General features: G+C 55.5%; 1 protein-coding gene across 4 annotated transcripts in view; it reads right to left on the reverse strand.

Annotated features, from left to right (window-relative positions):
* The window catches only part of SHANK2 (SH3 and multiple ankyrin repeat domains 2), a 453,117-nt gene that overhangs the window by 415,754 nt on the left and 13,805 nt on the right, over positions 1 to 23,558 (reverse strand). For 2 of the 4 annotated variants that reach the window (XM_059150583.1, XM_059150584.1), the window contains exon 2: positions 11,710 to 11,810. The exons of the other annotated variants lie outside the window; for them this stretch is intronic. The gene's annotated coding sequence lies outside the window, so the exon portion shown is untranslated. The remainder of the gene's footprint in view (positions 1 to 11,709; positions 11,811 to 23,558) is intronic. 4 annotated transcript variants of the gene reach the window in all.

Raw genomic sequence — 23,558 nt, forward strand, 5'->3', positions numbered from 1 at the left:
GGCCTATCCGGCCTCTCTCCCTGCCTTGTAGACGACCACCCTCATCTTCACGGCCTTCCTCCCGCGGCCGGTCTGCCTCCAAGCGTCCCCTTTTATACGGACCCCAATCACGCTGGGCTGGGCCCACCCAGGGCCCTCAGTTTACCTGAGTCACCTCTGTAAAGGCCCCAGCTCTGAACTCGGTCATGTTCTGCGGCCCGAGGGAGGCCGATGCATGAATTCTGGGGGCCCCACCTCGGCCCCCGACAGCAGCGCTGGCCGGGAGCGCGGCTCATGCCCCCTTCCAGCAAAGGAACCGCAGGCCTCGCCAACGCCGAGCGCGCCGCCGCCAACCGCACGGCCGGATGAAAGGCAACGGGCAGGCGTCCAGACGGCTCAGGGGAAAAGCTTTTTTCCAGAGGGTCATCAAGACTGCATTGGGGTGGGGGGGGGTGCTTCAGGTGCTGAACCTCGGGCCCGGCGAAGCAGCAGATACCTGTTGAGTCAACACGGCCTCCACACTGGGGGGCCAGGGAGGGCAGACGCGGGGCCCTGCAGGGGTGCGGGGGGCGGGCAGCAAGCCCCCTCTGCTCTGGCCCCACACTCCACCTCCAGCCATCCACAATCCGCCTTAACCAAACACACCTCCTACTTCGAGGTTACGCACCTGCTGCCCTTCTTAAATCACCCGACCTGTTTAAACTTGAGTTTTATTTACAGGGGAAAACCAGGAGCTCATCATACCACCATGGGACACAGGTGATTTCAAGGCAGAACGCAGGATCCCAGGGGCAGTGAGGCCTCAAGACGTCACCCTCCCGGGGTGCCTGGGTGGCTCAGTGGGTTAAAGCCTCTGCCTTCGTTCGGCTCAGGCCCTTGGGGAGCCTGCTTCCCTCTCTCTCTCTCTTCCTGCCTCTCTGCCTACTTGTGATTTCTGTCTGTCAAATAAATAAATAAAATCTTTTTTTAAAAAAGCAGTCACCCTCCCGCACCTGACGGATCTCACAGCACGGCCCGTATCTTCAGGGCCAACACGGGCACGACTTAAAGGCCTCAGGAAAACCGATAAACCAGAATCGAACCGGGCCACGAAGGAGCCGAGCTTCCAAGTCCGTCACCCACTCTGAGAGCAGGTTCAAAGCGGCAGGACAATCTGGGCTCCTGGGAAGCCGCTGACGGAGGGGACCCCGTGGGGGCGGGAACCCAGGAGAAGCCCAATCCCGACCGCAGGCAGCCGGTCTGCGGCCTTCACAGGCCAATGTTCTGTGACCCCCCAGAAGGCTTAAGCCCACGGAGAGGCGTGAAGAAAGGAGCCAGAGGCACCCCCAGCTTCGTCCGTGAAACCCGGAAAGAAGGCTCCGTTTCACGCGCTGCACCCGTCTCCGCTTGGAACTGAGGAGCGCCTGACAGAGTCGCTGTGTTTTCCCACCAACGATGCGAGGCAACAGCAAGAGGGCGGGAAGATCTCCCACGGGAGGCAGGAGGTCGTTCTGAGAAGGTTGAAGACATTTCCAGAATGTTCCAGAGAACCTCAGATGGCCCCTGTTTCTGGCGTAATTAGGTTGGTAAGAATTGCTCACCCATTTGAAAGGGGGTTTGGGCGAGAATGTGGGGATTCGAGTCTGTGAGATCCCACGAGTCTCAAGGGCTCAGGCTTCGGGGCCCATAAGGTCAACGAGGTTCTTAAACAGAGAAATGGGAGCGAATCAAATCCTCGAGCTTTAAGAAAGCCAAGTTCCTGTGCCCCTCTAATCCAGAAATACTGATTGCAACGCCGTAAGTAACCAGATGCGTTCTTTGCCGGGTGGGAACCTCCACGCGGGGACGGGTCAGACCCCGGCGTCAGACCTAAGACAGGATGGGCGGCGGGGCGCCTGGGGGTGCAGTCGGTTACGTGCCGGGCTCTTGAATTCGGCTCAGGTCACAATCTCGGGGTCATGGGACCGAGCTCTGCGCTCAGCATGGAGTCTGCCTGCGATTCTCCGTCCCTCTGCCCCTCCCCCTGCCTGCACATGCTCTAAATACATAAACAACATCTTCCCCCAAAAATGCAGCCGTAAAGAGAGACGAAGCTCCGTAAACCCCAGCTCCGTACGCGTGTCCATCCCGGAAGCAGGCGTGTCCCTGACCCTCAGGGCACTGCCACTCGCTGTGTGGCTTTGAGAAGGTCCTAGACCTCTCTGAACCTTAGCCCCTTCGCCCATCACGCGGGTTTTTGGTTCTCCCTTTGCGGTGTCAGGACAGTTAAACCAGATGACGTCCGCGCCCCGTGTTTCCGGTTGGAATGCAAACCCCACCATAGAAGTCAGAAATCAGAGGTCAGAAACCCGCGTGTCAGAAATCACAAGACTCGGCAGTGGCTCGGGGTCACTGAGCAAAAGGAGCTCCCCACACCGGGGCAGAGCCCGGAGGCCAGACCCCCAGACGCGACCGGACCACGAGGACAGACAGCAGCGGGCCTGTGGACGTCCCCCCACGGGGCACAGCGGGTCATGGCCAGGTCCCTCCTCAGCCATGCCCTAGGGGAGGCACTTCATGGTCAGGGGGAGACACAGGCAGCAAGAGATGACCCGGCTGCAAGGCCTCTTCTAGAAAATTCCATCTCCACACAGCCGCCTGCAGAAGGCAGCCTCAGCAGGAGAGGACAGAAGTGACCCTCAGCCCCCTGTCCTGAGTGCCAGCTCGCTGTGCCTGTGAAGCAAGTTGGTCACCGGAGGCTCTGGAAGGGAAGACCGATGTCACCTGTGCCTCGTGGAGACAGCCGTGCCCTGCCCAGGACGAGCAGACCCCGTGGCCACGGGCGGCCGGGACTGGCATGGTCTGGGACAGTGTCACCGACATTAAGGACACGAGAAGGCAGCAGAGTGCCAGGCGGAAAAGCCGCTGGCGGAGGCTGGCATCTCACTTTGACACACATCATTCTTCCTAAAGGCAGGCACGGCTCTGCCTTCTTGGGGGCCGGTTTGTGTTTTTTAAGATGATTTTTTCTAAGCAGTTTTAGATTCACAGTAAAATCAAGGGGACGGCACGGGATGGCTGGCGTCCCCCACCCCGTGTGCACAGCCCCCCCACTCCCAGCGCCCCCACCGGAAGGGGCCATCTGTTGACATCTGGTGAGCCTACATGACACGTCATCGCCACCCAGAGTCCACAGCGGATATCAGGGATCACTCTCGGGGGGGTGCGTCCTGCGGGTTTGGACAGACGCATGACCACACATGTCCACCACCACGGTGTCACACGGGGTCGGGCCCCTGCCCTGTTCTTCTCTGCCCCACTCCGACCCCGGCAACCACCGCCTGCCTTTCCCGGAACATCACGGAGGTGAAGTCACACAGAGTGTGGCCTTTCTGGGTTGGCGTCTCTCCCGGAGTAGGGCTCGGCCACGTTTCCTCCGTCACTCTTCATGGCCTCGTGGCTCCTTCTGTTTCAGCGCCGAGCTCTGTCCCCCTGTGTGCGTGTCCGCCAGCTTACCCACCCACCTGCCAAAGGACGTCGCGGCCCCCTCCACGCTTGGACAACTATGAAGACAGTGCCTGTGAACACCCACGTGCAGGTTTCACGTGGACGTAAGTTTTCAGCTCCTGTGGAAAAATCCCACGGAGTGTGCCTGTGGGATCGTGCCTAAGACACTGTCCCTGTCCTGCAGAGCGGCCGACTGCCCCGTCCTCTCCGGGAAGGCCGTGTACCCCTGCTGGTGTTTACCTGGATCCTTCCACCGTGAGAACTACGACAGCTTCACGGAGGTCCGTGCCTCCCTCTAGAGAATCGGGGACCCTAAGCACGGTCTCAGGGACCCTGAATCTAAGTGTCCTGTCCATCCACAGCTGTAATCCTAGGGGGCAGACTTCATGTCAAAGGTGGGGAGACAGGGCTGGGTTACTTATAAGAATGAAAGCTGCTTTTTTTAAAAAAAAATAAAGATTTTATTTATTTATTTATTTGACAGACAAGAGATCACAAGTAGGCAGAGAGGTAGGCAGAGAGAAAGAGAGAGGAAGCAGGCTCCCTGCTGAGCAGAGAGACTGATGCGGGGCTCGATCCCAGGACCCTGAGACCATGACCTGAGCCAAAGGCAGAGCCTTAACCCACTGAGCCACCCAGGCGCCCCTGTAAGCTGCTTTTTGATAACTATCAAAAATGTAGATGCCAACAAACAGCAGAGAGACCATCCCAGGAACGGCCGCTGCCATGGGGACCGGAGGACCAGGGCCAAGCACAGGAGGCTTCTCCTGGACGGGGCGGCTCCTACAGGAGGAAGACCCGCGGCAGGTAACCGAACCCGGCACACATCCCATCTGGGCGGCCCGACAGCTGTGAGGCGAGGCTGTGCGGCGAGGGACCGAGTCCTCACAGACAAACGCCGGGTGACGAGGCACAGAGGTCTCCCAACACCCCCACCCCATGGCTGAAGTAGGTGCAGCGGGACGGCTCGGGCAGGGGCTCTTCGCACAATCCCCCAGGGCATCTGTCCCGGGCCGGCCAGCCCTGCGCCGCTCAGGGACAGCAGGACTCCGGCTCACCTGAGCCTCTGTCTCCTTTCAAGACGGCTCCCATGTGAGCCAGCTCAGACTCACAGAGGAGAGGCCGGGGACAAGCCTCATGCCCCACAAATAGCTCTTTGTCCGTCCACACGGCCTGCAGAGTCACGCAACCCAGGGTCCTGAGGAGGGGGCCAGAGGCACACGCCCCAGAGCCACCCCCGCCGCACTGGCCCATCCGCGGGAAGCTGCCGGGCAGAGGAAGGAGCGTCTGGACCCCGGGCTGGTGGCGTGGGACCCCGTCCCTCTGAGCACAGAGCTGAGGGCAGGTAGGAGACCACCAGCCTTAGTGAAGTCAGCCTGATGTCTGCACCCCACTCTGCTCCCCTTTCCCAAGAACGGAGCCCCAGGGAGGTGCAGAAGGAAGAAGCCAGAGGAGGGAAGACCCTGGGTCTCAGGGCTCTCGTGATCCCGCTCCAGAGGCCACAGGCCCACTGGGAACCCGGAGTCTGTGCCGAGTGTGGCCAGAAGCACCCTGCTTCTCGCAGATGCTGCCCAGCCTGCCGGGCTCCCACCTTCTCTCCCCCATGCTAGCCTGGACCACAGCCGTCCTGCTCGCCAGCTCGGGGCCGTCTGGAATCTGCAGTCACAGCCCCTCGGTCAGAGGATGCGGACCCAGGCAGCTCCAGGCCAGCTTCCCTGGCCCCAACAGGGGACACGCCAGCCACAGCCCGTGCTCCTGCCGGGGCCGCCAGCTTCCAGCCTCTGCTGCCCCCGGGACACAGCAAAGGCTGCACAGTCCTGCGAGAGGCAGGCGGGAGAGCTCAGCCACAGCGTCCCTAGAGCACCACCGGCCCCCCCTGGGCGACCATCCCACTGGTGAGAGCCTGGCCTGCACCCCTCGAACAGAAGTCTCCAGCCAGCTCCTCTCACAACTGCTCACTGGAATACACATACGGAGGCCCACGTCCGATGTCCAAGGTTCTGAAATCGGGGTGGGGAACCCCAGGATTATCTCTACATCCCAGCAGGAGGAAAGTTCTGGAGGGGCAGGTCTGCCGGCACGGGCTCCCCCGACCTGCTGGGTCACCCTTGCATGCGTCTGGAATTCTGGATGGGGGACAGCCATCTGTTAGCTGGGCGGGGACTGGGGAGCGGCAGTGTCTGCAGGGGCGCCCAGAGCGGGAGACGAGAGGCCCAGCAGGGCTGCCCTTGGACTGTGGCAGGGAGAGGGACTCCGGTCAGCATGAGGGTCTCACCAGCCCCAGGGCCCCATCCTGGGGGACCCACATCTGACTTCTGTCCCTGTGACCCGACCTGGCCTGTGCTGGGCTCTCCCTGTCCCCTCATGTGATGGCTTCATGAACAGAAGAGGGACGATGACCTGGGGGCTCCCCAAATCAGCACAGGCCCCGTGTGGCCAGTGTTTGCTCCTGCGCAGGGGGGAGGAGCGGAGGGACCGTCCACGCCAAGGCTTCCGTGCTTTCCTGAACTCCCCGCGGGTGCGTTTAGACGCGACTCCCCGTCTCCGAGCCCATCTGAGCGACGCCGCGACAGACAGGTGCGCTCCCAGGAAACACCGGGGGGCCTGAGCGACATCGCCACGGGGCGCTGGCAGGATTCTCCCGCCTCCCGTTCCACGGGACCCTGAATCCATTCCGTGAGCTGAACCGCCCCCTCCACCCAGGGAGGATTCGCACAGAAGGCGAACGGACGCGCGCCGGTGGAGGGGCCACACGGGCGGGAGCCGAAGACACGGGAGAGGACGGGCGCACAGACATGCAGAGAAAGTGGGGCCACAGCCGGTCCTCCTAGCCCGGCCCACGCCTCCGACCCGCAGGCCAACCACCGTCCTGGCAGGTGCACCGCTGTGGGGACCCGGCGGCATCTCACGGCTCCCCTGCCCCTGCTTCCCGAAGACGAGGCTGCTAGTGGGGCAGGTGGTACGTTCGTAATAGAACAGAGACCTCGCTGGGACAAGTGGGAGGAGGGAGGGAGGGAAGCTAGTGTGGATTCCACCAAACCCAACACCGCAGAAAAGGACCATCCCAGGGGCCCGGACCCCTCTGCGCTGGGCCCTGTGAGCCTGATTCGTCCCCAGCCAGGTCTGCTCGTCCTCGGCCTGCAAGTCCGACAGCAAATCTGACCGCTGTGACCTCAAGGTGGCGTTTCCCCAGAAGTCAGCCCTAAGCCGGCCTTTCCGGGAGGCGGGCCCTGAGAGGGTGTACAGGGTGGGCACTGCTCATCTCGACAAGGAGTCAGGAATTCTTCTCTACCCTCTCCTGTAGGCTCTGAGTTTCCCTTCCCTGAATTTCAGTTAATTCCATGAACAAACCAGAGACGGACGAGCTTGGAGCCCGGGGAAGGCTGGCTTTGGCTGTCCGCAGGCTCCCCGGAAAAACTTCTGAAGGCCTTAAGAAGTCTGAAATCCAACTAAAGAAAGCTGCCATCCCACGTGTGGGCTCTGTGGGGGAACTGTGGAGGAGCAAGAACCAGCCAGAGATTGCCCACTGTGGAGACCCGCACCCACACCAAGACTCAGCGGATTCTCAAAGAAGTCTGTGACCCCCATGTGTGAAAACAGCCCGCTTCGGTAACGTCCACGGGCCCTTCCAACGGTGAGCCTCTGTCTGAGGGGGACCCCGGGGCTGTTCTGTCAATCTGCCTGGGTCATCTGTGCTTAAGGCCCAGGGTCACCCCGGTGAGACAATCCCTGGTTTGGCCGCCTGGTTCTTCTTGTTCCAAAGAGACATGTGTAGACGTGAGTGGTCGTGCAAAGGGAACTTCATTCCGGCCTCACCTGACGTATTTCCCACGGGCAGGCTGTGTCCCTGCGCTCCGTGAGTCCAGCCCCACGCAGAGGGGACCAGCTCCGAGCTCAGTCCACCCAGTTACGCCGCCCACTGGGCATGGCTTCCGGAGAAACGACATTCCACCCCCGCCCCCAGGCCCTCCAGGCTCCAGAGAACTCGCTCTGCAGCCCTGGGGCTGCAGGTCAAAGATCTCAGCAAACAGACAGGACGTGTGGCTGGTGCCCTGTCCTTCCCTGCCCCGGGATCCTGCGACCTCTGACCCTGGGAGCCGGCTGGCAGGCTGCCCCTCACTCCTTGGGGTCACCAAAGTCCTAGAAGCTTCCCGACCCTGCTCATGGTAACAGTCCAAGACTTCACAGGCCAGGTGGCCTCGCCGGGACTCCCTGGCTCTCCCTTCCAGGGACCCGCCTGCCGGGGTGTTTCATGGAAACGGAGTCCCACCAGATGTGCTCAGCTGACTCTCCCTCTTCTTCCTCTGCAGTCTTCTTCTGGGGAAAGCTCCATGCCTGCCCAAAGTAACCCGTGCCCATGATTCTGAATCACTTCAAAATACAAGAAGGCAACACACCTGAGCCACTCCAGCTCGATGATCACCCAAAGCCACTTCTGTTGGTCCTCAGCTTGCTCTAAGGTCAGACGGTATCTGAAAACCACATGGTTTTTGTTTTTGTTTTGCAAAACCCTAACTGAAAACTCCACGTCATGTTGAAAAACATCCCTTACAGTGCCAAGAAAAGTCTGCTCTCCAGACGAAATACTATCAGACAACTGACCTTTATCCCACCTTTCCCTTTTCACCCTGGCTACCAGGAAGCTCAGGGGTAAGGCCCACATGTAACTGTAAAGATGTTCTGTTGCCCCAGAGTTCGGTCTTAGAGAACCCCTAAGGGTTAGAGCAGAGTTCTGCCAGTAAGGCCTGCCGCAGAATCATCTGGGAGGCCAGCTAAGAAGACAGACGCCTAACGGACTGGCGTCTTATGGATGCAGTCTTAGAATCTGCAAGATGCCCAGGATTTCTTGGTCATCAGGTCAGGCTCTGCGGTCAGAGTGAAGTGACGCAGCCCATTGCCCAGGATGATGTGGGCCTTTCTGGAGAGACTGATCTGTCTGTCATCTCCATCCCTGGAGAGGGGCACGCGTGCAGCCCAGGTGCTCTCGGCAGGGGTCTCAGTGAATGCAGCAGACTTGCAGACTGGGCACGAGGGGCAGGCATTGCTGAGAGATGCTGGAGCTGCCAGTTCATGGCTGGAATATGCAGGAGGAGTCATGGGATGAGTTCCAAAAGAACTGAAGGGAACTCTCCGTGCACAGGGGAACCATAGGGTGGTGTGAATGACATCTCAATAAAGCTATTCCTGAAATTTCTTAGACTGAATCCATGGTGCCCAGAGATGGGTAGGGGGCCGCAGGGTCCAGCACATTTGCCTGTCCTTCCCCCGTCAGGAAGCACTGCTCTGCTCAGCACAGGGCACCATGGCCCCTGCACTCCCTGACCCTTTGGGGACCAAGAGTCTTGTGAAAAGCCAATAACCCTGCAGACCAGCCTGGAACCAGCACTGCTTTACTGCCAACCCAGCTGCACATCACGAGCCTGGCTCTTCCCATGTCAGTGGACACTGAGCCTAAATGCCCCCCTATCCGGCACCCCAGGAGGAAGGAGGCCCCCATCCAGGATCAGTGCCTGACACTGATGAAAGCAAGCCAACATCCCTTAACCACGAATCTGTGGGCTTCAGACCAGGAGGCCACCGGACATCACCACGCTGGGCATGTTCCTGGGATCTGTGGAGAATGAGGTGGTCACAGCCTCCCATCAGCATCGCGAAGCCCAGATCACGTAGAGTGGGGCTGGCAAGGGTTTCTGTAAAGACCCAGCTAGGATATATTTTCAGCTCTGCAAACTACACGGTCTGTCACACCCAGGATGCTGCTGGGGCGTAGGAACAGCCCAGGATGACTTGTAAAGGACCAGATGTGGCTGTGTGACAATAAACTTTATTTACAAAAGGCAACCTGATGACTGGGGAAAACGATGTGTAAATCATGTCCTGCAAGGGATTAGTACGCCTAGTACATAAAGACCTCCTGTAAGGGATTAGTACGCCTAGTACATAAAGACCTCCTGTAACGTAATAACAGAAATCAAACAAACCCCCTGCAAAATGGACAAAGGACTGGAATGAGTATTTCTCTGAAGAAAATACAGGGATGGAGACGACGCCCACGAAAGGACGCCAGCATCCCTGGTCATCAGGGAAACGCAAATCTAAACCACGTGAGATACCACTTTGCACCCATGAGGACCGCTAGGAGCAAAATGACAAACAAACAAACAAATAAACCACAGTGGAGAGGATGTGGAGAAATCAGGACCCTCGTGCATGGCTCCTGGGAAGGTAAAATGAGGCGGCTGCCCTGGACAGCAGTCGGCGAGCCTCTAAAGCGAGGCCGAGTACACACGTGACCCTCAGGCCCACTTACCGGCACATCTCCGAAGAATGGAAAGCAGGGACCTGGGCAGGTATCTGGACATCCACTCCACTAGCAGCATTCTTCACAACAGCACAAAGGTGGGAGAAAGCGACCCGAGTATCCACAGACAGACAGATGAGCAGACAGGCAAGACATGGTCCATCCACACACCGGACTATCCCTTGTCCCAAACATGGAGGGACACGCTGACACCTGCCCCAGCGTGGACAGATTTGGGGGAAGTGATGCTGAGTGAAATAAGGCAGAACAAAGGCACAAATACTGCAGGATTCCACACTCACACGAACTCCCTAGAATCTCCAGATCCACAGGGACAGAGAATGGATGAGGGGTCCTGGGGCCAGCGGTGGGGGGGCCGCCTAGTGTCTCATGGGGACAGAATTTCTGTTTGGGAAGATGGAAAGTTCTGGAGACTCACAGTGGGGACGACTGCACCAAATCTGAATCCACTTAATGCCCCTGAGCGGTGCATTTAAACACCGCTAAGTGGTCCAGCTTACGTCGTGGGTAATTTAACACCATAAAAAAACCACATGGACAAAAGCAGACGGTGGGCAGGATTGGGTGTGGGAACCAGGGTTTGCTGAGCCCTGACTCGGACCCCAAGCCCAGGCCCCTGATCCTGGAGTGAACTCTGGAGCACCGAGCATCACTAGCAATGCCCGTCCACCGTCCCGCATCATCACCCACGACGACCATAAGAAGCGCCAGAGACCCCCTCTACCCCATATGACATTGGGAGGTCACGGAGGAGCAGGGATCCCTCTGTGGCTTCCCGGTAAGGCAGAACCGGGGCACGCAGGGACGCAGGACAGGCAGCTGAAAGGGAAGAAAAGTTGACTCGAGGAACCTTGGCCTGACTGATGACTCTGTCCCCACTCAGGCACCAGCCTGGGGCACAGTACTGCCTGGCCCACAGCATCCCAGGGAGGGAAAGCCCCCTCCATCCACATCCACCAGGGCCTCCATCCACCCTGCCCCCGGCCAAGAGGCCCTGGGATGCTCTTTTTGGGCCAGTCTCTCTGTGACCAGTTGCCCTGTATCCTGGACGTGGCCAACTACCTCTGGGGATTCACCTCTAGCCTTCATGAGAGACCCAGACCAGCTCTTTCCTCCTTCCTTCCCCTTGTGTGGCAGTGACCACCATCACAGGGGTGGGGACTCTAAAATCCAGGCTGGAGAAATGCTGCCCAGAAGGCTTTGGACCTCGCACACCTTCCCTGATGGGCCCCAGCTGCGGGGTCAGGCAGAGGACCCCGTGTGTGCTTAGCATGGGCTAGCTTCAGCCACTCTGTGCCCACACACCTGTGAGCAAGGTGTGTACCTGCCAGGTACCCACCTCCTCCCAAGAGCGGCAATGAACTCGCTATCTTTGTGCAGTGGATCAAAGTAAGATCCGCAAGCAGGCAGCACTCAGCAAATGCCTGTCTTTAACCACAGGGTGCACATGAGACAATGTGGCAGAGCGTACAGTAGCTGCTCAGTAAAGGCGCTGGGCACTAGACAGTGAGCTAATGGCATGCCTCAACTGCAGAAATTCCATCGTTCCCTGCCCCCAGGCACAAAAAGGTGTCCCCCCGGTCCATGCAAAAATGGGGTAGGGACATTCAGAGCAGCCCCTGACCCACCATCGACCCTTAGCCACACAGGCTGGCTCTAGCACGAGCATGGCAACAGGAAAAGGCAGGGCTGGGGCCTCGAGCTACGGTCCTGTTAAGTCCCCTTGAGGTCACATCAGCTGGTGATCAGGGACAGCTTTGTTTCCCCCGCCTTGAGGACAATTCCATCCACCCTCTCCCCATCCTAACAAAAAACCAGGGGCCCGACCACAGAGAACTGACCATCCTCCAGCCCTTGTGCAGAAGGGGTGAGAGGCAGACCACACCATGAAGGGGTGACTGGCTAGCAGGAGAAAAGGACAAGGAGGAAATGCTTGAACTCACCAGAGGTGTTGGCAGACCGGACCCTGCAGAAAACCTTCTTAGACTAGGAGCTGTGTGTGCTCCAGCAGGCTGAGGTGCAGAGACTGGAGGGGCTTCCAGAGCTGGGTGAGACAGGAAGACCAGGACGCAGTCAGACAGAAGCCATCAAGAGGCAGAATGTTAAAATGCCAAGTGCATCCTGATATCTCTGAGCCAAAAACCAAGGGCTGTACTTCTGCTTCCAGAAAGGTAGTGTGGATGTACTTCTCCCAATTCCTCTCACAAAGAGCAATTAAAACACCGGGATATTGTAGAGAAAACAAACATGAGACTCTGAAAGGGTAAGAGAAGGAGGAAGCCTGGCAAGGTACTGGTCTCTGGGGTGGGGTTTTGCCTCATCCATCCCAGACGTGGAGCTGGAGAGCTGGAAACCCACACACACCAGAAGTGGACAGAACGCCACCACAAGTGACTCTTCTAGCAAAGGGACCAGGAGAATGGCAACGTAATGAGACAATGGGTTTAGACAATGACCACTCAACAGGCACCCCAGGAAAACTGGTGCCCACCTGGACCCACAGCAGTAAAGGCTGGGGGGAGCCCAGACTTGCAACTTGTGTGGCTGTAACAGGCACCCCCAAGCCCCCACTGAGGTGGTGTCCAAGAAGCCAAAAAAAGGAGCTGGGACTTTCTTCCCCACCACATGGTAACAAACCCTCCTCACATTTGACTGTAGGGTGCAGACAGTGCAGGGAGCCTGGGTTTCCACACCCACGGGGCAGGAACAAGGCACCCCTCCCCCAGCCCATTGCACTGGTGTCAGGAAAGAGCTCACAGAACGTCAGGACTTCCTTCATCACCAACAGAAATGAGGCCACCCCACCATGGTAGTGGTGGGGACTGCATAGAGACAAGGAGCCCCCAACCCCACTGGCAACAAGGAGCCTTCCCACTGAAGTAACTACAGAGGCTCCCTGGGGAACCAGACCTGTGTCCACCTGGCAGTGGCAGGGGAGCACCCCTCCTCCCCCAGGAGAGCCGTGGCAGAGAATGCCAGCTGAAGTGGAGGCTTACGAAGACTCACAGTCACATGTCATCATAGGAAACGTGCACACCTCCACTGAAAATCATTCATCACCCCAAGAACCAGGAAGATCTCTAACGGGACAAGGACATCCAATGGCTGCTGACACTGAGGTGACAGAGATGTTACAATTACCCAATGAAGAGTTTGAAGCAGTCACAATAAGAAAGCTTCAATAAGCAATCATGGAGACATCTGAGTGGCTCAGTCAGATAAGCGTCTGCCTTCGGCTCGGGTCATGATCCCGGGGTCCTGGGAGAGAGTCCTGCATTGGGCTCCCTGCTCAGCAGGGAGTCTGCTTCTCCTTTTGCCTCTCCCCCTCCGCTCCTGCTGGCACATGCTCACTCTCTCCCTCTCTCTCTCTCTCTCTCAAAAAAATAAGTAAAATCTCTTTTTAATGAAAAGCCAATTATGGACATGCTGGAAACATATGAAAAACAAAGTTTCATTAAAAAAAAAACAAAACATCAAGTCTCAGCAAAAAAGTGGAGATAAGTAAGAACCAAGTAGAAATGTTAGGCATGAAAAATGTGGTAACTCAAAAAGCACCTCAGTGGAATGACTCAACAGCAGGGACAGAAATAACCCAGGAACTGGAAGACAGACCAACAGATGTTACCTGAATTGCACAAGGGAGAAAACAGACTAAGAAATAAAAACAAACAGAGCCTCAGGGACCAGCACACCTATAACCTCATCAGAGTCCCAGAAAAAGAGAAGGGTGGGGGATGTCTGAAAAAGTACTCCAAAACGTAATATTTGAAAACATCCCAAATTTGGCAAAAGACATAAGCCTACAGATTCAAGAAAGTTTAACAAGTCCCAAACAGAGTAAGTCCAAGGAAAGTCACACCAAGAGGCACCAAGATAATTAAACTCCTGAAAACTAATAACAAAGAAAACTCTTGAAAGTAGGCAGAAAAAAAAATACCTTTTGAACAGTGGGAAATTAACTGGAGTAATCGTGTTATTTCTCATCGGAGACTATGGAGACCACATGTAATATATTTGGAGTAATGAAAAAAAAGAACTGTTAGTCTAGAATTCTATATCCAGCAAAAATATCTTGTAAGAATAAACAAAAAAAAATCAAGATATTCTTGGACGAAAGGAAACCAAGAGAATTTGCCATTAGTAGATCTACCCCCCCCCCCGAAAAAAAGGCTAAAGAAAGCTCTTTAAACAGAAAGGAAACAATAAAAGAAGGAATCTTAGAACACTGGGAAGAAAAAAAGAACATGGGAAGCAAGAATATGAATAAATACAACAGGCTCTCCTTCTCTCAAATTTTGTAAATTATGGTTAACAGTTGAAGCAAAAATTACAATGCACTCAGATTTGGTTCTAAATGCATGTAGAGGAAATATTTAAGACAATTATGTCATAAGTGGGGGAAGGTAAAAAGACATAAAAGGAAGTAAGGTTTGTATATTTCACTCAACTGGTATCCCAGTCGATGGTGGTAAAATTCTATATACTGAATATAATGCTTAGAGCAATCCCTTAGAAAGCCATGGAAAGGTCAAAAACAATTACAGGGAAATCCCAGTGGAATTCTTAAAATACACAAATGACCCACAAAAAATGCAGAAATAGGTATAAAAATATTAAAATTTTATCAAATAGAATTTAGCAATAAAGGAAGAGAATTATATACCATGACCACTTGGGGTTTATTCCAGGAATGCAAGGTTGGCTCAATGCAAAGGCAGTTCAATATTTTTTTTTTGAAGAATCACTCTACGGGATGCCTGGATAGCTGTCGGTTGAACATCCAACTCTTGATTTTGGCTCAGGTCATGATCTCAGGGTCCTGAGAACAACCCTGCATTGGGCTCCCTGCTCAGCAGGGAATCTGCTTGAATATTCTCTCTTTTCGTCCCTCCCCCAACTCATACACACACAAACACACACACTCTCTCTTTCTCTTGCTCACTCATTCCAAAATAAATAAATACCTCCTTTAAAAAAAAATCTATATAATACACTATTTCAATAGGCTAAAGAAAACCACACAATCATATCAATCAACATAGAATAAGCATATGCAAAATCCAACAACCATCTATGACAAAGACTCTCCCCAAAACAGGAGGAGGAGAACCTTCTTAATTTGATAAAGTGCTATCTGCAAAAGCAAAGAAGTCTGTGCTCATCACTCATTAAACTTAGTGGTAGATGTTCTATCAAATGCAATAATACAAGGAAAAGAAATAAAAAGCAAACAGAGTAGGAAGAAAGGAACAAAACTGTCCACACTTTCAGATGACACGGTTGTAGAAAATCCCCGGAAACCTATGAAGAAAAACCTCTTAGAAGAATAAGGGAGTTGAATGAAGTCCCAAAATACAAGGTCAAATATAAATGTCAACTGTATGCCCATATGCCAGTGATGGACACCAAAATTTAAAATACAACACCACCTATAATTGCTCAAAACTAATGAAACCCTGAGGTGTAAATCTAAGCAAACCTGTACAATTCTTGTCTGCTGAAATCTACACAACACCGGGGAAAGACATGAGAGAGATCTGAAGAACAGACATCCCACATTCATGGTCTGGACAACTCAACGCAGTCAAGACGTCACACTTCCCAAATCAACAAACAGGTAGAATGCAATTCCACACGAAAACTCAGCAAGCTTTTTGCAGATATAGGCAGTATTATTCTAAAACATACGGAATGGCAAAGGAACAAAAATGAGTACAATAAACTCGGAAAGGAATAAAGTGAGAGGAGTCCGTCTGCCTAATTTCAAGACTTACTATGCGGTGACAGTGACTGCACTGTGTGGCTCTTGTGGAGGGACAGGCAAGCGGATCAGCGGACCTCAACGGAGAGCCCAGCTACAGGCCCACAAACAGCCCAGCAGATCCTGGACAAAGGTCTAGCAGCAATTCAGCGGAGGAAGGACAGCCTTCGCACGGAGAGCGGTCAAGCAAATGGACATCAATAGGCAAAATGATGACCATCTCCTTAGTTATACAGAAATGTACTCAAAATGGATCAGAGATGTAAGTGTAAAATGTGAAACTATCAAGCTTTCGGGAAAACAACATTTTCTCAGAGGAGGACAATCTTCAGGGTGTAGGACAGGGCAAGCAGTTCTCTGGCTGGATGTCGGGAACAAAACCATGCTCAGAAAAATTGGATAAACTGGACAGAGCTCTTGTTGGTTACAAGGAGAAAAACACAAACCGCAGACCCGGAGAAAATACTCACAAACCGTGTAGCTGACCAAGGACTAGAGGCTATAGGGAAAAGAACGCCCAAAACTAACAGTTCGGTTAAAGCATGAGCAGACGACGGAAAGAGACGCTTCACGAAGGACCAGAGCCGGACGGCTGAGGGCCACGGGAAAGACGCTCAACCCCATCACCAGTAACGGAACGTCCGAGCAGCGCGGCATCACCCCACACCTGCCCAAACGGCTAAACTAACACCAGACGCTGGTGAAAGAACAGAAAACCAGACTGCTGCTGGGGATAGCGAACGGTGCGGGCTTTCAGGGAAAAATGCGGCGGCTTCTTCAATCCAACTGTGCCACAATCACACCACCCAGGGTTTGCGCCCTAGAGAAATGAAGGTGTGTGCTCACCCAAAAACCTACACACCAACATTTGCGGCAGCTTTATTCACGACAGCCAAAAACTGGCAACAACTGAGACGCTCCCGCAAGGGCTGAGCGGTTACAGGCGCTGATGCGTCCGGACCATGAAACACACACACTCAGCAGAAGAGGACGGGGACATGCACGGCAGTGTCTGCAGCTACGCCCAGGAACGACAGCCGGTCCCGAAAGGTTGTGTGCTATGAGATTCCATGTTGCACAACTGTCTCAACGACAAAATGGCAGAGATGGAGAACAGATCAGCGGCCGCCTGGGCGGGGAGCTTGGGGCAGACACAAGGGATGCTCTGGTGCGGATGGAAACACACAGTCTCCGCCACACGGTTGCCAGCACCCGGGTCACAGGAAGGCAGTGCGGTTTTGCAGGATTTGGCTGCTGGGGATAAAGGGGGCTACAGGTCCAGGGGGTTGCAGGCGTTTTAACAACCTCTGTGTTAGTTTTCAGAGCTGCGGTTCTTTAAAATGGAAAAGGTTTATTATTTTTAAAAGCACACGTGGAAAACGGAACAGGAAGCAGTCAGAGAGCTACCACGTGACCCAGGACATGAAATCCCACTCCCGGGCTATGCCAGAGCCCGACAAAAACCACACGTCCGCACCCGCGTTCACAGCGGCGCTGTTTATAATAAGCAAAGAGTAGCACAGATGTGCACCGGCTGATGGAGGACGCATAAAGGGTCGTCCCAGCGCGCAGCGAACACCGCTCAGCCGTGCGAGGGCACGAAGCCTGGGCCCACGCCGCAGTGCTCACATGCACACGACGCCCAGAGAAAGCAGCAGCGAGTCAGAAAGGACCCTGTGTTGCAAGCGCTGTGGACTGGGAGGCGAATGGGGAGCCACGGCTAATGGGCACGGGGTTTGTTTTGAGGGGACGAAATGCTCCAAAATTGATCCTGGTCACAGCGGCGCCATCCTGAGACTAGAAAAGGGACCGTGTGTCGTACGCTGAAAGCGGGAACCGTTCGGTCTAACGGGATGCATCCCGGTACGCCGCTGGAAACATGAAAGCATGCACCGGGCTCTAGGAAATTTTAAAAGCATCCATTTTGGAGTGATCCTCCCTGTGCCCCGCAGAGAATAAGTAAATTATTGAACTATTTAAAAATGTTAGCCTTGTGCCGTCTGCGTCTATTTTTAGAAGTGCTCATCATTTCCAGGGAGATTGAAATCGTAATTGTGCAGCGTTCTGAAGGAGCTCTGTGGCCCTAAGGAAATGTCCCGGACAGAGAGCGGCTCCTGTGTCCCGGGCCAGAGGTGGGGGCTCGAGGCGCAGCCCGGGGGCCCCAGCAAGCCAACACTGCCCATGCACCCTGGGCTGACCCAGCCTGGCCCAGCCCTGCGGGCCTCTTCTGGAAGGCACTGTAAGTAAGGTCACGGTTTCTGCAGTCGGTCCACCTGACGGCACCGCCCGCTGGCTGCCCGTGCTCCTGCTAATGCTGGAAAGGTAGCAATATCGATGCCACCCCGGGAGTGGGGGGATTACATGAGTGAGCCCAGGGCCCCACACGGGACCCCCACAAAACAGGGAAACATCAACGCCCTCCTGTTGGCTCAAAATGCAGCTGGAAGAACCTAGGCAGCAGCTCCTTCCGGAGTGGGGAGTCTGCGGGTCCCCCCGTGGAAGCCGGTGTTCAAACAGAAGCCCGTGCCCACAGGCTCACAGCGGCGCGTCCACGGCAGCCACGAGGTCGAAGCCACCAAAAGTCCATCAGCAGACGAATGGAAAGCAAAGTGTGGGCCATCGGCACAAGGCAACGGGACGCGGCCCTACAATGGAAGGGGCCGGACCCATGCTGTGGGGGGTGGACGCCGGCCCACCCGCTGCCACGAGAGAAGCCGCACAAACGATCTTGCGTCCCACGCCACAGACACGGATGTTCATAACGGGCACAACCACACGGGTGGAAAGCTGAGCGGGGGCTGCCGGGGGCCGGGGGAGGGGACACAACGTGGGACAGGGGACGGGCACGTGCGATGGGTAACTGGTCACGGGACGTTTCCCTCCACGACCGCTGATGCCCAACAGCTCACAAAGGTCTAGAATCCACTTCCTGGAGTCCGGGGCTGGGGCAGCTGGAACCAGGGCAGGAAGCCAACCTTTTGGGGGTGGGGACAGAGGAGAAAAATCTCCCACTTCCGACCCCACTGGCCTCCTGAAGGAGACTTCCCACCACCGGCAGGAAGTGGCCAGGGTGGGCGGACATCTCCCTGTGGTCGACATGGTAGGGAAAGCGCAGCTGGCAGAAACCGGACTTTATCTGATTGCCTGCTCCTCTGATAAGCAAATCGAGGCCTGGGTCGCAGCCAGGATCCAAGGGAGGGCCCCCGAATGTCCCTTCTGCCTCCTCCTGCCCCGCCTTCTCGTCTCCCTCTGAGCAAAATCCCTTGTTGGGAGAGCAGGATGGAGCACGAGGGTGGCCGTGGGCCGGGGACCACACACGCCTCCAGCGCGTTCACAGAGTGTTGTAGCATCTCCCGTGCCTCCAGCCCTCACCAGATGACAGGGCGGTCACGTCGGCTTACTCACGGTTACCGTGTAAAATTACTCAGGAGCCATGCTGAAATATTAATCGCACCTGCACCGTGACCAGTCAAAGCCAGAAACCCGACCTGGCAACGCTGCGGGGTGCACGGGAGCCTTCTGTGATCCGAGGGCAGGAACAAAGGAGCGGCAGGGAGGGACAGCGCAGGCTCGCAGACACGCACCGGGGTTCCCTCCCGGCCAACGTGCTCCTCCTCCCGGGCCCTTCCATCCGGCAAAGTCTTCTCCCAGGCACCCCGGGTTTGGTCATTCTGCTCGCTTTGGCCAAGTCAGCAAGGGCAAAGCACCACAGAAATGTGATGCGGGAGCGCTCAGCTCCTGGCCTCTCCCGGTGCCCTGGGAGCCCCGCGGCCAATGGGAGATCCAGCGGGGCTAGGCTGCTGAAAGAGACCAACAGCCACGGAGGGAGGCCTGACCACAGGTGGACTCGGCAGCTCCCAGGAACGGTCCAGCTGAGCCCTGCTCAAATGACCAACTTGCAGACTCGTGAGATAAATCAGGGACCAACAAATGACTGCCTGGCCCACAGCTTGTTTTTGTAAATAAAGTTTTATTGGAGCACAGTCATGCACATTTACGTACCTACTGCCTTTGACTGCTTTTGTGTTACAAAGACAAAGTGGAAGAGAGACTCAACGATGTCTAAGTGTCAAATATTTACCATCCGGCCCTGAAACAGTTTTACCCCAAGGCCTACAGAGGCTGGTTATACAGCAAAGGTTAGGTACCGACACAGCCCTCGATCAAATCGGTCCTTACTAGGTGGGCGTTGCTTTGTCTAGTCTCAGGTCAGGAAACTTGTCTAGCTCACCTGAGAGATCTAAACAAAATACCAAACCTAATTCACAGACCCAGATAGCGGCCTGATGGTTGCCAGGGGCCGGGGTTGGGCGGTGGGCAAAGTGGGGGAAAGGGGTCCAGAGGCACAAGCGTCCACATGTACGGTTAATAAGTCTTGGGGACATAATGCACACCAAGAAATAAAATGAACTGATTACTGAAGCTGCTACAAACACAGAGTTCATTCAATGGGACGGCACTGTTCATAGAAAATGCTTAATGAGACTTTATTTATTAGGATGTCACGAGGTAATCTTTATAAAGGATCATCTTTGCCTTAAAAGGTGGACCACCACGTATCCATCCAGATGGCCCATTAGCTCAGAGGCATTTCCTTTCTCCAGGGAAAGCACTAACCCCTCCCCAGGACACGGACCATGCAGCCGAGGAGTTCAGGCGGCCACCCGTCCCGATGGCCGCAGGGCAGCGAGGACACCCCAGCATGGGTGCCCCAGCGCGGGGCAGAAAGCTGCCTGGAATTCTCGGGCCAGCAATGAGTGTTAAATACAACTACCACGATTCCCAGACTTGGGGTAAGAACCTAATTCTTTAAGAGAGTAAAAGCCCCGAAACTCTTTCAGCCGGGGGGGGTGCAAGCCGCTGGGCTGCGGGGGCCTGGGGTCCGGCATGAGACCCACTAGGACACCAGCCGGGGCTCTGGGCCTTCCTCAGGCCCAGCATTGCCCAGCCTTCCGAGCCTCTGGGCACAAACATTCCAGACCCTCTGCCCTGTCGGGGCTGGGAGCGGCGCTGAGCCATGCTCCGGGGTGGAGGACGGAGGTTCTCACGCCCCCCTTCTCGCCTGCACTGAAGACTCTTGGCTGCTAAACCACAGGAGAGTCATCTGCAGGAAAGGGGGCGCTACCTGAGAACCAGACGGGGGGCTGGGGAGCCCATGAGGCAGGGGGGCCTGGCGGGCAGGGGACAAGAAATAAGGAAGCTGATTTCACCCCCATCAAGGAATGCTACAAACCACTGCTGTCCAACAGCCGTGTAACTCGGGCCCCGAATGTCACTTTAAAGGGTGGCCACGTTTCTAAAATCAAAGTGAAAGAAACCGTTGAAATCAACATTCATAATATATTTTGTTTAAGCCCACACACGCGACATGTTACGATTTCCACGTGTGGCACTGGCCACGTGTCAAGTGCTTGGTGGGCACGCGAGGCCTGCGGCTGCCACACTCCGTGGCACAGTTAGAGACGGGACTGCTGGGGGTGAGCCTGGGTCCCGTCATCAGGGGACACATGAGTCCCAGACGCTGAAGATCAGACAGCACCCCACACGGACCACGCAGCAGGTCCACTCGCCACCTGCTGCCCAGGACCCCGTGCCGAGCGTGGCCGACCCCTCGTCACAGCAGTGCCCTTCTCTTGACCACAGAATGAGTACTTCGCAACGTAGCTACGGGCTCTGAAGGCGGGCATCCCGCCAAGGATCCAAGCTGCTCTGAAGGCAACTGTGAACCCAGCAAGCAACTTAGAGCCAGGGTCAGGACACCAGCGGGAGAGAAGGGGGAGCCTGAAACCAGTCTCCAAACAATCTAGGGAGCAGCACCCATGACAAGGGGTGGGGGACAACGTCAGCGGGCTGGGGCAGGTCACACCTGGGGAAAGACACGGAGGGATCACAACAAGAAAAACAAATGAAAAGCAAAACGTGCTGAGGGTAGAAGAGCTCGCAGGAGGCGGGGAGGGGCTGGAGGAGAGAACACACGCGAGAAAGAAAGGGACCCGGACCACAGCCAAGGGTAAAGCCGTCTGCACGGAGGGAACACACAGGCCAGACCGAATGGAGGGTGTATCCAGTCTACGCAAAGAGTGTCCACAAATGAGCAAAAAGCAGACGAACAACCCTACGTGAAGGAAACGGAACTTGGGAGATTCGGGACATGGACCGGGTGGATCCAAGGAAAAGCAAAAAGACGGAAAGCCCAGCCCCGCCCATCAGGTCCAGCCCGGCGGCTGGCCGTGACCTCCGTGAGGACTTGAGGCTCTCAGGCCACGAGGGTGGGACCGCAGCGTGGCCCAGCCCCTTGGAGAGCAAGCGGGGGATATCCGGGAAAGCGGGACCCCCGTCCCCCAGGCCGCGGACCCTGGAAGAGCTGCCCTGGATGAGCCCGTCCCTGCAGCACGGGCTGAAAGAGAAACAGAAAACAGCCTCGGACTTGCCAGGTTTGGCGTTCCGTGGAATATTACACAGCAGAGAAAATGCACGCGCGGAGAGCTCAGAGGAGACGGGACTATGAATAGCTACTAGTAGCTACGAATCACATGCCACTGAGGAAGGCCACCTACCGTCCCCCTTCCCCCTGCCCGGGCCGCCCTGGGTCCCGCTGGACCAGCAAACACGCCCAGACATTGGCAGCTCATCAGACGGGCAAACAGCACACGGCTCAGCCGGCCCACGTCTCGGGCCGTGAGGCAATCGGTCAGAAAGCACCCGGTTAGGTAACGCGCTCCGGTCTGCGGGAAACATTCCATCCTCAGTCCAGCCCTAAACCCCGCTGAACCCGCACAGCCGAGGCACCAGGTTCCCCAGAAGGAGCGCCTGTCCTCCTGGGGGATGGCAACACTGGCCAGGAGAGGAGTCAGAGGCCACAACTTCTCTGACCTACGGCGGTCACCCCTGCGTGGTCCCCAGACCTCCTTCTTTCTGCTACGTAAAGCAAGCGGGCAGGATGGTCTCAGTTTGGGAATCCCAAGACCAGGTGGGCCTGGCGTTGGTGTTTGCTTTAAAATGAGTCTTTTTAAAGTACTTTTTATTTCAATTCACTTAGTTGACATACGGTGTATGACTAGTTTCAAAGGCAGAGCTCAGGGTTCATCAGTTGCACATCGCACGCCCTGCCCGTGATGTCACGCGCCGTCCTTCATGCCCGGCCCCAGTCACCCCGGCCCGCACCAGCAGCCCTCAGTTCGTTCCCTGTGATGATTTGTCTCCCTCTCACATTTCGGCTCGCTTTATTCTCCCCTCCCTTCCCCTGTGGCCCTCTGTTTTGTTTCTTAAATTCCACTTGTCAGTGAAATCATGCGATAATTGTCTTTCTCTGGTTGACTTATTTCACGGACCGTAACACCCTCGAGTTCCATCCACATTGTTGTAAATGGGAAGATTCCATTCTTTTGATGGCTGCGTAATATTCCATTGCATAATACAGACCACATCTTCTTTATCTGTTCACCTGTCAATGGACATTTGGGCCCTCTCCATAGTTTATCTGTTGAGGCCATCACCACTGTAAACATTCGGGTGCACGTGCCCCTTTGGACCAACACATTTGTATCTTTAGGGTAAATACCCAGTAGTGCGATTGCTGGGTCGTAGGGCAGCTCTATTTCCAACTTTCTGAGGAACATCCATGTTGTTTTCCGGAGTGGCTGCCCCAGCTTGCATTCCCACCAGCAGTGCAGGAGGGTTCTCTTTTCTCCGCATCCTCACCAACACCTGTCGTTTCCCAACTTGTTCATGCTCCCCATTCCAACCGGTGTGAGGGGGCATCCCTCTGTGGTTTTGAGTTGTATTTCCCTGAGTGAAACGTGCTTTTTGAAAGCAGGGACTTGAACTGGAACTTGCACACCATGCTCACGGCAGCGGTGTTTACGGCACCTGCGCATCCGTCCACAGAGAAGCAGATACACAGGACATGATCCGTCCACCCGGTGGGCTATTACTCAGCCTCAAAAAGGAAGCACTTTCTGACACCTGCCACAACACACATGGACCTGGAGGACACAATGCTGAGTTAAATAAGCCAGACACGAGGACAAA

The sequence above is a fragment of the Mustela lutreola genome, chromosome 1 (genome assembly GCF_030435805.1).
Source record: "Mustela lutreola isolate mMusLut2 chromosome 1, mMusLut2.pri, whole genome shotgun sequence".
Taxonomy (NCBI): Eukaryota; Metazoa; Chordata; class Mammalia; order Carnivora; family Mustelidae; genus Mustela; species Mustela lutreola.